The 16,368-nt window shown below is 50.4% G+C and overlaps 1 long non-coding RNA gene across 2 annotated transcripts in view; it reads left to right on the top strand.

The window, feature by feature from the left end:
• LOC119052475 (uncharacterized) overlaps positions 1–15,055 on the top strand; it is a 50,433-nt gene extending 35,378 nt beyond the window's left edge. The window contains exons 2-6 of one of the 2 annotated variants that reach the window (XR_008390733.1): positions 2,838–2,915; positions 3,626–3,824; positions 7,940–8,197; positions 12,271–12,467; positions 14,567–15,055. This is a non-coding gene — a long non-coding RNA (uncharacterized LOC119052475). The remainder of the gene's footprint in view (positions 1–2,837; positions 2,916–3,625; positions 3,825–7,939; positions 8,198–12,270; positions 12,468–14,566) is intronic. The other variant, XR_005083115.2, reaches the window with a different exon arrangement.
• Positions 15,056–16,368: the final 1,313 nt, after the last annotated feature.

The following is a 16,368-nucleotide window of genomic DNA, read 5'->3' as shown; positions in this document are numbered from 1 at the left end:
GAGGGAACCAGCAAGACGGCACAACTTGCGCAAAGGTGAATTAAAAGACCCTCATATACAGGCCATAAGAATGCCGATACACTTGAAAATGTTTCCAAAATTGCTCTTTCCACAGGCAATAATCAATTGCTTTCCACTGGATGTGCTTCATTTGTGTTTCTGCGGAAAGAATAATTTGCATTATTATCAATTTTCCATAACTTAGAGAGTTCCTAAATATCTCAAGGGTAAAATAACATGTGAAGATAACCTTTTGTTTTGCCCATGTCAAAGTCTTTCTCACAATTTTCCCCGATACCAGAAATATAAGGTTAGAAATATATCCAAAGAATCTCATGAAACTTGATTCTATTTGAATCAAAGTGAAAGATAATTGTTGCTGAGCTTCATCACTTTCTCCATATGGGTGATTTGAGAAAGAGCAGTGTGCTGTCAAGCTAGAAAGCAGATCTGGATCAGGTCCAACCTTATCGCTCTGCAGTGGGGTGGCCTTGGGCCACTCCTTTCTCTCTGAGCCCTTGACATTTGACTTACAAATATTGGACCTATAACAATGAGATTACAGAAGGGAAAGGAGTCCTACCATGCCCTGTACAGGGTGGGAACTCAGGACACAGGGGCTTCCTTCTCCTCTTCTTGAACTGTCCCCAAAGCTTCCTCAAGGTCTGTCAAGTCTTTTCCAGTTGCAGAGGCTGCTCGTTTCATCTGCCTGGCACTTCCAGCCTCTGAGACCTCAAGTGGATGGAGTTGTGTGTGTGTAGCACCCCAGAGGCACTGGGCATGCCTGTGGGAAGGGTGGACAAAGTCTTCTTTGGAAAAAAAATAGAAACTGGCAGGAAAGGGAAGGTCTCTGGAGCTGCAGGGAGGGGAGGAAGTCAGGGAGCCCAGTGCACAGCACGGCCAAGAAGGGATGCTGGTTGAGAGGAAGGTTTGGAATAAGCCGAGGATTCCTACCTTTGGAAGGGTACATCTTTGAAAATCTGATGAAAACATTACCCCTCTCCCCAGGAACATGTATGTGAGGTAACTGGCAGCGGCCGTAGCAGGGCCTTCCTTGGAGGCACCAGGCCTGGCCTTGGGCACTCTTTGTAGCCCCCTTCCCTCCCCTCAGTGAATGTCTCAGCTTCAGAGTGACTGAGAGCCAACCTCACAGGGGAAGGAAGCCCCAAGTGAGAGGTGTCTGATTGAGCTCCTTCCCTGTCACCCAGATGATGGGGTGCTGTGGCCTAGACATTGGCTCGGGCCCCTGAGAGCCTGGCCTCTCCTATCCAGAGGGGCTGCCCTATGCATCCATCACCTCAGTCTTTGAGTCTGCACAGCAGAGGATCAGCATGGAGGGAAGGTGGTAGAGGGGACTTCCAAATGAAAGGCATGGGGCCTTGACCACCTCCCTCCCAAGTTCATGGGTCCCTGAGGGAGGTAAAGAATGTGAACTTTGGAGCCAGTTTGGAATTTGTGTCAACCATGGAGGTGCATCCCTTAGCTCTCCTTTCAAACAAAAATTTTATTTAGCTGGGTATCTGTGTCTGAGGTATTAGAGTGCTGCAGACTGGGTGGCTTAATAACAGAAATTAATTTTCTCACAGTTCTGGAGAACAGAAGCCTAAAATCAAGAGGTCAGCATGGTCATGCTTCCTCTGAAGGTGCCAGGGAAGGACCTGGTCCAGGCCTGTCTCCTAGCTCTGGCAGCTGAGGCATTCCTGGACTTACAAATGCCTCAGGAACTCTGATGTTCCTCTGCACGTGGCCCTTCTCCCTATAATGACGCTAGTCATGCTGGATTAGGTACAGTCATACTCTATTCCAATGTGACCTTATCTTAACCGATTACACCTGCAACCATCCTATTTCCAGAAAGGTCACATTCGGAGGTACTGGGGGTTAGGATTGCAATATACCTTTTTGGGGGGACTTGGGGTGGGGTAGACAAATCCAGCCCAGGACGAGCTGCCAGGAGTGCAATTAGTGGGTCTCCTCTTGCTGTAGCACCTTTGGGTAGCCGCGCTTTCCACAGGCATCTCTCAACCAGTGGGACAGAGGCTTTATCAAGTCAGCCTCACAACCAGAAGGTCTAATCCCGTCCCTCTCTTTCCATCTTTCACTGACATTATCTTCTAATAGGCATTTTGTATTTCCAACTCCATCACAGTGTCTGCTTCCTGAAGGAAGCACAGGAGGGAAGATGAATTTACTAGTTAGAGCACTTGCTGCTCAGCTGTCAATGAAGACCCCCATCCCCAGGGGTATGTGAGGCGTGATATTCCCTGGCACAAGGAGGTGGCTCAGTTGCAAATACTTTCATTGGGAGGGACCATGCTGGCCATGCAATGATTCAGGTGTTTGAAAAACACAGGGGCAATGCATAAAGGACAATGGAATTAACTGGGTGTGTTAACTCACATAAGTTACATGGAACCTACAGAGAAAAAAATGAAAAGCTGAGGGCACTTGAAAACAAAAACTTCGATGTGAAGGTGCTTTGGGTAGTTCACAAATAAGCTTTTATTTCCTGCAAAGGGAGCTCAGAAAAGCTTATGATCAAAATCAGAATTTAAGAATATGGAAAGATGACAGAAGGCTTTAACTGAGGCAAGTCTGCTATGCTTAAGCCAGGGCCCTGGGTAGGAAAACCGGGGCCCAAAAGCAGGGTTCAGGGAAACCTGTATATTTCGCCTGCCCCCCAGACACCACACTACCAGAGCATGCAGAGGTGGTCCATCTCCCTCTAACGAGACAGGGAGAAAGTTTAAGCAGGGGGTTTAGGGTGGTCACACCAACAAAATGTCACAATGTCAAGGCCAATTCTTGGACCTCATCCAGTTTTTACATTTTTGTAGAAGGGAAAACCCATTGGTGGGAGAGGTGGCTGGGTCTCCAGGAGAAGGGACTGTGCTACACCGCAGCAAGCATATACTGTAAGTATCTTCCCAGTCCTTCCCTGAAGAGACTGATGGCCATTTACTCAGAGTCTGTTTCCTGGGGAAATGGGGTACCCAGATGTTGTTAGGTCTATTGGACCCAGGGTTTATGTTGACATCGATACCCAGAGACCTGAAGTGTCATGAACCTACATATGAGGGTCAATTAATAGCCACTGGAGTCCTGTCTGAAATTCAGCCTACAGTGGACCCAGATGAGATGTGAAACCACTCAGTACTCATTTCTCCGATCTCTGATGTATAACTGGTGTTGACATACTTGGCAGATAGAGTGACCCGTACTTAGGGTAAGGCCCTCTTACCTTTGGGGTCATAGCTACCATAGTGGAGAAGGCCAAGCAGAAGCCTCTGAATCTGTTCTCCTCTCCTTCCTCCCCACTCCACTCCAGTCTCTACACTCCTACTCCCCACCATGATAGTAAACCAAAACCAGTATTGTATCCTAGGAGGGTGGTAGGTATTATTGCTATCATAAGGATGTTAAGACGCAGGAGTGATGGTCCCTATCATATCTCTGCTTAATTTATCAGTCTTGTCCTTGCAGAAAACAGATAGATCTTGGAGTGTGACGGTAGACCACTGAGACCTCTAAAAAATAGTAGCCCCAAATGCAGCTGCCATGCTAATCTAGGTGCATGGTATGCTGCTACTGTCTTGACAGATGTGATATTTTCTGTCCCAATCAGGAAAGAAGATCAGAAACAGTTCACATTCACGTGGAATGGACAACAATATACAATCATAGTTTTATCCCAGGGCTGTGTGGATCCTCTTCTCCTTGTCATAATAGTCCAAAAGAGATGTAGACCATGTGGACATCCTGCTGAACATCACATTGATCCATGGCATCCATGACGTCACACTGACCAGGAGGCGGAGCAAGAGGTGACCAGAATACTGGAGGCTTTGATACGACACGTGCACTCCAGAAGGCGGGAAATAAGTCTTACAAAGATTTACAAGTCTGCCACACCAGGAGAGACTTTAGGGGTCTAGGAGTCAGAGCGTGCCGGGACAGCCCATTTAAAGCGAAAGGCAAATGGAAGCATTTTGGTTCTGTTGCCATATAGAAGGAAGCATAGGGTCAGTTAGGACCTTTGGGATTCTGGTGTTACATATGCTATATCTAGGGACACTGCTTCCCTTCATATACAGGGTGACATGAAAGTCTCCCAGCTTCGGGTGAGGCCTGAACCGGAGGGGGCTCTGCAGCAAGTCCAGGCTACAGGATAAACAGCCTAGCCACGTGGGCCATACAATCCGGCAGATCTCGTTGTTGGAGATACCAGTATAGAAAAAGATGTGGTATGACGTTTGTGGCAAATTCCAGGAAAAGAGAATCACATACAGGCCCTAGGATGAGGAATGAGGGCTGGGGTCACCTCACCTGACCTGCCATGGAGGTAGCTGAGGCAGGTGGGGTTGAGACAAATTTAAAATAGAGAGTGGAGGATATGAGGTGATGAGCCCCAGCTGAAGCTCCAAGATGAGCTCCAGCGCCTGGAGTTACACTTTGCCGCACTAACCCCCCTCTTTTAAGTCTTTTCCCTCCAGAAAGAGAGGTTCCCCAGAAGCCTGGAAAAGGGCATCCCTGCTAGGTGTACTGGGGGGACTGTGAAAGTGCATGACTTGAATCTTCCATGGAGAACTTCTGTTTAGTTTAAAGGGGCAAAGTAGGGTGACAGTTTCCATCTGCAGAGCTTTCTGGCTGAGGTGGTGCTCTCTGGGCAGCTCAAAGCGGCATGTAGGTCCTAGGATCTGGCCCTTTCTGCCCAATGTGGGGACCCTTCTAATGGGCAGTCTTTGCTCAGGGGCTCCCCTTCGAGTTGGCTGGACTTTGTCAGTTTTGTATCATAGTCTGAGAGCAGTTTGAGCAACTCTTGGGATCTGAAATCAAGGTAACATCTGATGGAGCTGCAAAGTGAGAGGCTCCATTGGAAAGCCAAGCCTCCCCCTAGACAACTTCTGGAAGTTCAGAGAGTACAGGGTTTGGGGCAGACATGCCCGGGTTCCATCTCAGTTTCTCCACTGACCAGTCATGGAGCTTTGGTCTCTGTGCTTCCCAAAGAGGCCTCATCTTTTCAACTCACTGATTCTTCTCTCTTTCTGCCTTTCCCTTCACACCACATGCTCAGCCAGAATCCCATGGGGGCAGATTCTCTGCCAGGAGCTGCCAAAGGAAAAGTCTGTATTTCTAAGACAACCCACCCTCTCCCTGGTCCCTTTTTCCCTCCCCAGGATACCTGCCTCCTTTCATTGTCAAAGGAAGCCAGGCACTTAGGAGCCGAATTAAAGTTTAATAAACTTTCTTGAGTTCCTACTTTGTACCAGATCTCAACGAGGCAGGCTCTGTTATTACACCTATTTGACAAGTGAGCAAACCGAGGCTCAGCAGAGTCAGGAGATGAAATTGAGATGGGATCCCATCCCATCATCCTCCAGGTCCAATGCTCCTTCTCTCGTGCCAGCGCAGCTGGGTGGGGTCACTGCCCATATCTGTGGGGATGGAGATCTGAGAAGCCTGACTGATAACTAGATAACTGGGAGCCCGGGCAACAGTGAATGCAGCCTGCCCAGGCCTGTGGTGTCTGTGTGCTGGAGGAGGCGTCTGGAGGAGCTCCTGGGACCAGGGAAGCCCTGGGCAGGCCCTGAATGTTCCCTGGAATGTTTGGGACGATCAGAGCTCTTGGATAACAGCGAAGTCATGCTAACAACATCAACTCTGGTTTCTTAAATTCTTACTATATGCCAGCCACTGAAGGCTAACAAACATAATCTCATTTAATCCTCCAGAAACTCTGAGACGGGGGATTTGTTATCCAGAGTTCTCCATCCAGGCCTGTGTGACTCCAAAGCCTGCTTATGTACCTCGATACAGATCTGCATCTGCTGCAGTAATGACCAATGACCCTTGCCCCAGCAGACCGTGCCTTGGCCCTTGCTCTGGCCACCGTTCCTCTCTTCCTGGGGCTTCTCAGAGCAAGGCGGAGGTTTTGGGCTTAGATCGCTGAAAGGATAAGGCCTTGCTAAGTGTGGTTGAGGCCCTCCTCCCTGAAATACTAAGACTTACAGAAGATGAAAGAGACATTCCGAACCCCATTCAGAGCAAGAGGAAAAGTGAGGGGCAGACTTAATGCTCATAGAACAGAACAGAATGCCCCCGTCCCCCACCCTGCAATCCTGTCTTTTCTATCAAGAAGAAAGCTCTCAAACCAGAGAAGAAGAGCAATTTGGCCGAAGAGCAATTTGGCCAAATACCAGGCTGGGCTCGAACCTGGTGGCCCCCAATTGCCTTTGCTCTGCTTGAGGCCCCTCCAGACAGAGATAGGTCATTCCGGGACCCTTATAGGGAGGGGAGAGATGCCAGGAAAAAAGCCAAAAATAATACTTCCTCAATTTGAGCAAGGGAAAAATACAGTGCATTGAGTTATGATAATCCAGGCAAAATTCCAGAAGTTCCTTTTCTAAGCAGGGATTATAGGGAGCCGAGACAGGTTCACTTAGGTCAGTGCACGTCTGACTCTTCAGATTTGCCCTGTAGGAGGGCGATCGGAGCGTGTTGTGGGAAAAGAACCACAAATTTGGAATTTAAAAATAAGACTTTGTTGTTCTAAGAACTGCACGGAGGAAGAAAGGAGAGAGTTCATCCATCAGGTTCTGGAATCTACCACACCCCAGCTCCTTACATATTAAAATTATAGGCTTCCTTTTATAGCAGAGTAAACTCAAGAGCGCTGCCAAATTTTGCCTGGTGGTCAGCAAGGGAGGAGGAGCCTGGGGAGCTCCAGTGAGGCAGATGACACCTCCTGAGGCAATGGCTTTTGGTAACTTGCTTTAGAGAGAGGGGGTTAGTGTTCGTCCAAAAAGGCACTCGGGATCTAGGATGTTTAGAGTTTATCCAGGAGAAATAAAAACATCAGAAATATGAATACAATTCTCTCAGAATACATGGCCTGGATTGAGGAGGGGCTGCTTTTCTTGGCAGGTACCTCTAGCACTGAGGTCAACCTTGCAGTTGAGGCTTTTGAAATGTCTCTCGCGTTGTGAATGTTAATGCAGAAATATGGACCAAATCTTAGGGTAGCTCAGCCTTCTACACATGGCTGGTTGAACCCCTCTGCCCAGGATTGGAGGAATTAATTGATTCTGTTACATAGGACTTCGCTGCCTTGATGACTCAGAGCATCAACAGTGTGGTCCTTCCACTAACGCTCACAGGTATCTGCTCTGGGTGTGCCCTGTGTGGGGAGCAGGTGTAGAAGAAAGGAATGTGTGAATGGAAAACCCTGCCGGATGCCCCCTGGCCCGGAGACTGGTCTTGCACTGTGCTCCATCTGCCTGCATGGCCTGGCTGTTCCTATTGTGGAGGCCATGAAGTGGAGACGGCCAAAGCTAACGGTCTGGAGTTAGACTGACTCTCACCCCCACCCCAGACCATTCAGTCCCAGCTCTGCCTTTACCAGTTGTGCCGTAGGCAAGTTAATAATTTACCTATGCCTCACTTCTTCATCCGAAAATGTGACTAAGAGTGGTATCTGGCAAATAGGGTTAAAGTCCTGACTGGATTTCACTTTTTGACTTGTGACCCACAGTAAAGAACACATCTTTACATCCAGACCCAGGAAACATTTCCGGTGTGTGTATAACTGGAAAAAAGTTTCCAACGTCATGGCTGGTGATGAACTGTGATATTTTCCATTCTATTCAATTCTTTCATTAAGTAAATTGATGGTTAGCAGCCATTAAATGGACTTTTACTACGCACATTGGCCCACAGTGTGGAAAGCACTTGTTTAAGGTCATTTTGGAGTGTTGTATTTAGCTCCCAAAACTGTAGTTTTCTTACACATGTCATTATTTAAGAGAATAATGTTCAAGCTAAAAGGTGTCTGGAAGAGAATTACCAGAGTATTCCATTCTGTTATTCTTTCTCTTTCTTCTTCTTCTTCTCTCTCTCTCTCTCTTTTTTTTGTTTTGCCTCTGCTCCACTCATTTGATAGATTCTTCCTGCAGTCATTTATTTACCACTTATCACAGGTTTACGTGCCTGTCTCACCTGGAAAAAAGACTCCAGGGAAAGACCTGTTACGAAGTCACGTGAAGGAGAAACTAGACCTGTTCCTTACAGTCCCCTAAGCAGAACCGGGGCTTCTGGGTAAAAGTGATGGGAAGCCAATACCAGTCATCACATAGAAGGTGTTTTCTGGTCCCGATACTTCTAGGCCATGGGTCCGGCTGCCTGTGAGACCTCTTCGGAAGTGAGTAATCAAGGTGGGAGAAAGGACGTTATTAAGAGGCTCCCAGTACTGAGTAGAGGCTGGGCTGAGGTTGGCTGTTCACCCCGCGCTCCGCCCAGCTTTGGGGTCTGCTCCAGGCACTGCGAAGGCCGCTGTGGGAATGAAGAGGAAACCGACTAGTTGGGGTTCTGTGCCCTGACCTGGCAACCGCCCACGCTGCTGCATTTCTCTGTTACACAATAGGCTTCTCCGTGTGGTGTATTTTAGGGGGAAGGACATAGAGACACTGATGCCGACCAAAAAAACTTTAATCTCTCAACTGGGAGCTCATTCAATCCCTTAAGTTTTAGAAGCGATCATTTCTAGGATTCAGACTCATTTTTTCTCCTATAAAATCAAGTCCATTATAATTACAGAATATGCTTTTGTTTTGCCCTCTTAAATCCAGATATAATTGAGAGCAAGAGTTAAAGAATCACAAGTATGGCAAGACCCAGGACTGAGATGTCATTCTGTGTCAGTGGTTTTTCTGCTCCCCGAGTGCCCTCCTCCCCGTCCGGCCTATCCCTGTCCCAGGAGGAGTGAGGAGAGCCCTGCCTTTGTGCTCAGCCCCTCAGGGGGTGTGGGTGAAGCAGGCTGAAATCAGAAGTCTCCAGCAGACAACTGGTCTTTCAGGCTTTTGTTGATTAAGCCTGAGGGGACTGTGCTGAAAGAAAGGGAAGAAGGAACCAGAGGGAGGTGGGTGGGTAGGTCCTGCAGGGACCTGGCGGAATCCCAGGAGGTAGTGGTTGGGAGGTCCTCGGAAGGAACTGGGACCCCAGGCACCCATGCACCTTTGATCCCCTAAAGCCACAGGGCTGTCAGCCTCCTGGAGGATTCGGGGTTAGTCTCATAGGGCTTCTCAAACATGAATGTGCCTATGAGTCATCTGGGACTCTTGATCAAATGCAGATTCTGATTCAGTAGGCCTGTGGGGGGGCGGGGGATTCCTGAGAAGCTGAGTTTCTAAGGAACCGTAATCAGGGACCCTGATATTGCTGGTGTTAAGGCAATACTTCGAGTAGCAAGGAGTTCAAAGAGTCCTTCCCTTGTTTTCTGGGGACACATAAACCTTCCAGACTCTTGGGCACCCTTAGAACAGGGAAGACCCTCCCAGTGATAAGGGAACTGAATGTCCCATCAGTGCGGGGTCACAGGAAGCGCCATCATTTTGAATTTGATTTGAAAGAGCTTTCACACTTGTGCTGGTGGTTGCAAACTCACAGCCAAGGCCCAGGTGAAGCAGCCCCTCCAGGGGATTCAAGGGTCATTAACCCCTCTTGCTGCAGGCTTGGATGAATCAAGTGCGATTCACTTGCTCTCCCTTCCCAGGGCAAGAAAATCTCTGGCCCTGTGTCCTTTGTTTCAGTTTTCCCAGAAGCACTTGAGCCTCGGGACATCTTCTCCTCCCCCTCTTCTCCACTCTAGGGGGTTAAATCCATAAAATAGCTCCTTATCTTAATGTTTTTGGGTGGAATTTTATCTGTCCCCTATCTTGTCCTCACCCAGAAGCTCAGAATCCATCTGTTTGCGCCCCCTCCCCCAGCCTGAGATAACAATTAAACCCAGGAACCAGAAAAGAATGGACTGGGACACAGCAAGTTCCCTTCCCATTTTGAAGGTCCCCCTCTGAGTCCCTCCCTATTTTGAAGGTCTCTCTTCGGGAAGCGGCGTTAGTGTCAACCCTGTTTATTTGTTCATCTTCACTTCCTTTGCGTACTTGTCCTTCCCGGGCGTATACATTATTTTGTAAAGAATAGAAAAAAAGCCAACCCTTCATGGCCTAGCCCTCCCCCTAGTTACTGCCGACCTCAGGGAAGTATTCTTAAAAGGGACTTCGCCTTCTTTCTTCAGTGTATTTGTAAAAGGAACACTTGGTAAATACTCCTTGCCTTGAAAATAACAGTGTCTTGTATTTGCATAGTACTTTAAACTTTTCAAAGGGATGTAGCATTAATGGGGCGTCAGCTTGTGCTGGGGGCAGCATCTCATTTAATCTGCCCAGCAACTCCTAAGAGCGGTGTTCATAATAGCCCCTCTCCGCTGGTTCATCCACAAGTATTTAAGTGAAGGTACCTTCCTGGTTGAACCAAAAGCAGAAATGTCCATTTAAAAAATGAAGTTTAAAGGGATAGAAAGCTGGAGCTCTGCTTCCTTGGCCCATAGGGATGCCCCAGAAGGTTATTTCACACCCCAATCCCTAAAAGTGATTGAGGGAAAGTGCCGAGGTGGAGATGGTAAGGAGGGGCCTTCTGATCTCTTGAGCCAAACAAAGCCACTGAGCGATTTCTTTCTTCGGGCTGTCGTCAGTGAGCCCAGTGAGCCGGGGAGGTGGGAAAAGGGAGCCCTGATGTGCAATTGTACTGGGTTTTGTATCAGAGGAGTGAGAGATTTAGCACCAGGCTGTGCCCACGCTTGGGAACTAGGTGCCACCTAGCAGCTGTGACATCGGGATGCCTAGAATCTAGCTCAGCAATTCCACTGGCCAACCAGGGGCCTCTGGCCTGGACGGGCGAGGCTCTAAGCCTTTTAGGAAAATGGAGTGGTTGGACAGGCTGCTCTCCAAGGTCTGCAATACTCCGATCTTGTAGCTTGAGAAGGGAAGTGCCTCCTTTGCTTGAGAAGTTGTGACCTGTTTTCTTTATGAGGGGTGAGAGGAGCACACACACACACACACACACACACACACACACACACACGGGTGCCATCCTGGGGTTTGTGCTGGGGCTGCAGTAATGACCAAGACAGACACAGTTCTTAATCTTTCTTCTTGTGGAGCAGACGGAGTGTCAGGAAAGGCAGACACCGAACAAGTGATTAAACAGTTACTGCTTCACTGAGGTTAGAACAGAGACCGAAGTGATGAGAAGGAGCATGAGTGAAGTGAAGGGAACGAGGGAGTTCCAGGCAGAGGGAACAGCAGGTGCAAAGGCATAGGCAGGTGCGAGGCTGCCATCCGGGTGGGACAGAAGGAAGCCTGAGTGTCACAGGGGGAGGGGAGGCAGATGAAAAGGCAATGACACCTCTTTCGTAGTCTGGCTCAGGCTACAGAGTCCACTGTGGAGGCGAGGGACTGGACTCGGGGTGCTTCTCGGTTCCTTCTCCCCACCCCACCCCATCACACTCAGAGACACACAGACACACACAGCAGCCTCGGGGAGCCTTGGAAACAGCTGAGCAGGGGCTTTGTGGTAGATCATTCAAGGCAGGAAAAACTCTGTTCTTCTCCCCCCAGTCCCACTGGTGGGGGGACCTTGGGGTTTCGCCCAAGGAAAGGAAGCACAGCTTCCTGGTTTATGTTGAAGTGGGAAAGACTTGCCCAAGAACAATGGCATTTTTGTAAGACACAGCTTTGTTCTGGTGAGACCAGGAGGGGGTTTCCTTTGGGACCTTGCTGGTCCCATCGCCCCCATCTGCCAACCACAACAGCCGCATGGCGTTCTCCCGGACCAGCCTTTCATCTTAAGACACTTGCTCACCCCTAGCCCTGGCCAGCTTAACCCTTCAGACACCACCCTTCCCAGCATCCAGGCCTCGAGGAGGTCCCTGGAGATCACAGGACAAGCTGGCCAGGAGAGACTTTTGGGAGAACCAATAGATGACTTGACCATCTCTGTTCTCCCGTCTGAAGGGACCTCCTGGAAAAGGAGTTCAAATCTGTCCTGGGAGTGTCTCTGCTCAAAAGAATCTTTAAAACATGAGTCAGAAGATCGTTCTTTTTACAAGTGAGGAAACTGAGGCAGAGAAAAGCAAGCGAGTTTGCTAAGACCATACAGGGAGTTGGGGGTGGAGTCCAGGCTGAGTCCAGAGCTCTGACTCTCAGACCGGCTCCCCTCCCATGTACTGTCCCGCTGTAAATCGGCAGCACAAACATTTGGGTAGGTGACAGAGGAAAGTCCCCTTTGGAGAGACCTACGGACCTGCAGGGGCCCCCGAGTGTCTCGGTGGCGGGGGTTGTGGAGGGAGCAGGCTGTGTGAGGAGGGGAGTTGGTCTTTCTGACGTCACAGCAGCGGTGGGGGGGGATGACTGCTGGAACTGTTTCTGTGTTTTCCAGGCACGCATGGCCGGTCCTCTGTGAATTGCCAAATGGACACATTTAGGGAAACAATCAAGTCTGCTCAGATGAGGACGTTAACAAGAAGACGGGGGGCATGTACTCAGGTGGTCAGAACAATGAGTTGGAAGGGCTTCGCTTTTGCTCTCCTCCAGCTTGTTCGGTGTGCATTCTGCCTGCCACAGAAAAGGGCTCAGGTAAACACCAGAGGTCTCTCACTCCAATAAAGAGGCCCAGTGGGGGTGGTGGCGGCAGTGTTGGGGTGACGAGAGACACTGGTGACAACCCCGCAGTGGTTACAGTGACGGAATAGACGTCAGTAGTAGTGAACACCGTAGCTGTGGTTCTAGTAACATGGCATTGGTGTGGCGGCGGTGGTGGTGGCAGCCAGTTTGGTGGGGTTATGACAGTCACGGTAACGACAGACAGTGACGGTGGGAGGGTGAGGTGACAATGGTGCAGATTGTGTGCTAGGGAGCAGTGATGGCTCGATGATGGCGGTAAAGGTGATGGGGGGTTGGTGTTGCAAAGGATGGCCATAGTTTTGGTGGTAAAATGACAGTTGTCTTGGACGGTGGTGACAGTGATGGTTGAGGTTGTTTTAAGGATAGCAGGGGTCGTTGGTCAAAATGATTTTTTTAACAATGCTTTGTGTTGCTGGTGGTGATGGTAGCGGTGAGGGTGTTAGTGCCCACGACGGCGCTCTGTCTGCTGGTGTTGATGACATCTGCCCGTCCTCATGGAAGCACAGTGACATGGTGCTTGCAGTGACAGTGACGGGACAGTGGAGGGACACAGCGATAGGGAGGGCGGTGGTAGAGACAAGGACGAAGACCGAGATGGCGGTGACGCCATGGCGAGTCATACCATCTCTGCAGAGACCCCTGGATTCCACGAGCTGGACCAGGTCTCTGCTGGCTGTGCTGGGTCGGGGGAAGGGGTCACACATTCCTCCAGAGCCCTCCTCCCGCAGCTGCATTCATTCCTGATGCAGCTCAGTTCTCTGTGCAGGAGATGGCTATCTTTGGGGGTCGGTGGGGACGGCGCTGAGAAACAGGTCTGTGGCTAGGAACGTAAACAGAGAGGCTCTGTGAGGCAGGTCACCAGGACACAGGTATGCGAGGCATGCCCACGGCAGGGGCCCCGCTGGGGGCAGGGAGGCAGCCGCGGTGGCCGTGCAGGGGCTCACGTAGCTGGCAGAACGAGGGCTGTATTTTGGCTGACTCAGCAGAGCAGGCTGGGACTGATTCCCTTGGACTAATAATGTGTCTTCTCCCTGGGATTAGCTCACTCAGTCCCGGCTGGGAAAAGGGGAGGGGGCAGCCTCTCCCGTCTCCCCAGGATTTACGGGCCTCGCAGGAGGCTGGGAGCAAAGTACAGGCCCTAGCAGGACCAGTGACTGAACCCGTGTGTTGTGGCCTTTACCTCATTTCCAGGGGGCACCCATTTGGCTGGCAGGGAGCCAGGCTCCCCAGGTGTCAAGAAATCCGACCTGCCCTACCCCCACCCTCTCACTCCCAACCCCACTCCAAGCGGTCAAATCCCCCGCTCGGCTCCGGCTCCGCAGAAGGCAGCACACACAGCCTGGGCGTGAGGAGCATAGGCGCGGGGCGGCTCGCCTGTCTTCCCAGGTCTCCCACACACTACCTGCGTGGCACTAGGATGGTCGCCGTACCTCTGGGCGTTTGGGCTCTTTGTTTGAGATGGGGGCACTGACTGCTGCTCGTAGGCTGCCCTGAGACCACAACGTGCTCGACGTGTCGGCACCGACGGTCATGCAGAAGCATTTGCCGTTTATTAGCACTCCTGATTGTAGAGTAACTTTAAGGGATTCAAGCTCCCTGCACCTCAGTTTTCCCATTAGGAAAATGGGGATAATTCTCAGTGTGCGTAGTTGACGTGGAAATTGAAGGGGACTAGAGGAGGGGAAAGAGCCTGTACAAAGTGGCCCATTAGTTGTTACCGGACAGTTCGTATCCCTCCTGGAGCAGGGGGCTCACGTGGTGCAAAATCTGGGGTCCCTGGAACACTGCCATCCTGTGGGCCCAGGATCTCGTGCCAGGCCTGCTGCCTCTGACACAGAAGCAAATCCCCCTCCAGCAGGGTTTTCGCAGGTCAGCAGCCACTTCCTAGTCCTTTGCCCTCTCCCCTCCCCCAGCCCCGACTGACCCCCTGGGGCGGGAGGGGTGAAAGGAAGACAGGGTTCTGGGGGAGCCCTCTTGAACCCTGCCTTCCTCTTTTTCTTCTTTTCCTTCTTCACTCCCCCACTCACTCACATTCACTTATTCGTGGACAGGACAGAGAAGTCATGGGATCTGCCCTCGTCTCCAAAGACTCGAGTTTGGATCCAATAAGAGAAAGAGAGGGGGAGGGAGAGGGTGAGAACGTCAAGTGAGAATCAAACTCTGCTTTGCATTGAGGAAAATGACCAACAGTGATGCTGTCTAGTTACTATAAAACAAACATTTAAATAACAGAATGACTGTATAACTAGTTTGTTTTCTCAACTGTAAGAGTTGATGATACGCCCTCATGGATTTGGTATTTTTTCCTGTTCGCTTGGACTTCGAGTGCAAAGACTCGAGTTGGTCACACTCCTCCCTGCTGATTTCCCCTTCCTCCCAGATGCTCATCCCATCCCTGACTGCCCTCCTCAGCCCAGGAATCCATGCCAATGCATTTTCTAATATCCTTGAAATGTGCTTGTCTTTATAAAGTGTGCATTTGGGGGAATTAGTTTACAAAAATGGCATGATGCTGCGAATCTTCCTGGTCTCTCCTTTTCTTACTCGACACCGTTACTCTGAGGCCCACGTGTGCTCCTGCGCGCAGAGCGATCACTGCTGCCGTGTTCCACAGTGAGCATCACGCACACTTCGCTCACTCATTTCCCCAAATGATAGACCCGCCACCACCCCGGCCTCACCGCCGTGCCGAAAGCATCAATAGCAAGCCCTTCGTGCCAAGCCTGCCCACAGTTCCTGTTCAGTGAAGTCAGCCCTGGTTACTGGTACGCTATCGTTGTTTACATCAGTACTTCAGGCTACACGGTTTCCATAACATTAACAGTCAGTTGCACAAGTGCTTCTTGTTTACACCTTGTTTTGACGGAGTGCTGTTTACTCCCTCACATACCACTGTTAGGGTCCGCGTCCAGTGAGGACGTCAGTTTCACAAGGGCCCCACAGTCTGGAGGAGCACACAGTCCAGGAAAGGGACAGTTCGGGGCTGGGGTGGGACACAGAACGGGCAGAACCCCCAAAGTAGCATTTTAAAGGACGGTAGGAGCACCCGGGGCCGATGGGGGAGGCGGGGGGAGAAGTGGGGAAGAGGTGTCCCAAATAGAGGAACACTGTGTGTGAGCGGCCAGGAGCCTGTAGCTGGTGGGCATGTTTAAGAAACTTAATGACTCTGTGATGGCTGAGGCCAGGGGCATGAAGGGGAGGGGGCAGAGACAGCAGCCAATGCTGGTTCGGCTCTTAAATGCACCAGGCACTGTTCTAAGTGAGTAAGTACAGAACACGTTTTTTTAAAGTTCAGTGACTTACCACATAGTGAACATCTTGCAATCCTGATCTAAGAAGAAACAGGAAACTGTCAGGATGGAACCTTCCTGAAGCCACACAAGAGCCCTAGGAGGCCGCTCTCATCCCTCCCATTCTACAGGACCGGAAACGGAGGCTCAGAGGGGCTTATTAATGGGACACCCAAGAGCTGACAGGCTGCCTGGGCTTATACCCACAATGCTCTGACCTCTGAAAAACAAGGAAAGCCCTGACCGGTACGGCTCAGTGGGTTGGGCATTGTCCTGCAAAGCAGAAGTTCACCTGTTTGACTCCCATTCAGGGCACACGCCTGGGCTGCAGGTTTGGTCCCTGGTCCCAGCTGGGGTGTGTCTGAGAGGCAACCAATTGACGTTTCTCTCTCATGTTGATGTTTCTCTCTCTGTGTTCTTCCCTTCCCCTCTCTCTAAAAATAAAGAAATAAAATCTTTAATAAAAAAGACAAGGAAGGGGAGGTGGGGCGAGATTGCAAAAGACCTCACAGGCCAGCCGAGGGGAAAAGAAGGTTCAGGAGGGCCCAGGGGCCGTGGACGTG

This window comes from Artibeus jamaicensis, unplaced genomic scaffold (assembly GCF_021234435.1).
Source record: "Artibeus jamaicensis isolate MK-2021 breed Jamaican fruit bat unplaced genomic scaffold, CSHL_Jam_final scaffold_847, whole genome shotgun sequence".
NCBI lineage: Eukaryota > Metazoa > Chordata > Mammalia > Chiroptera > Phyllostomidae > Artibeus > Artibeus jamaicensis.
This window is presented reverse-complemented; position numbering and strand designations above follow the sequence as displayed.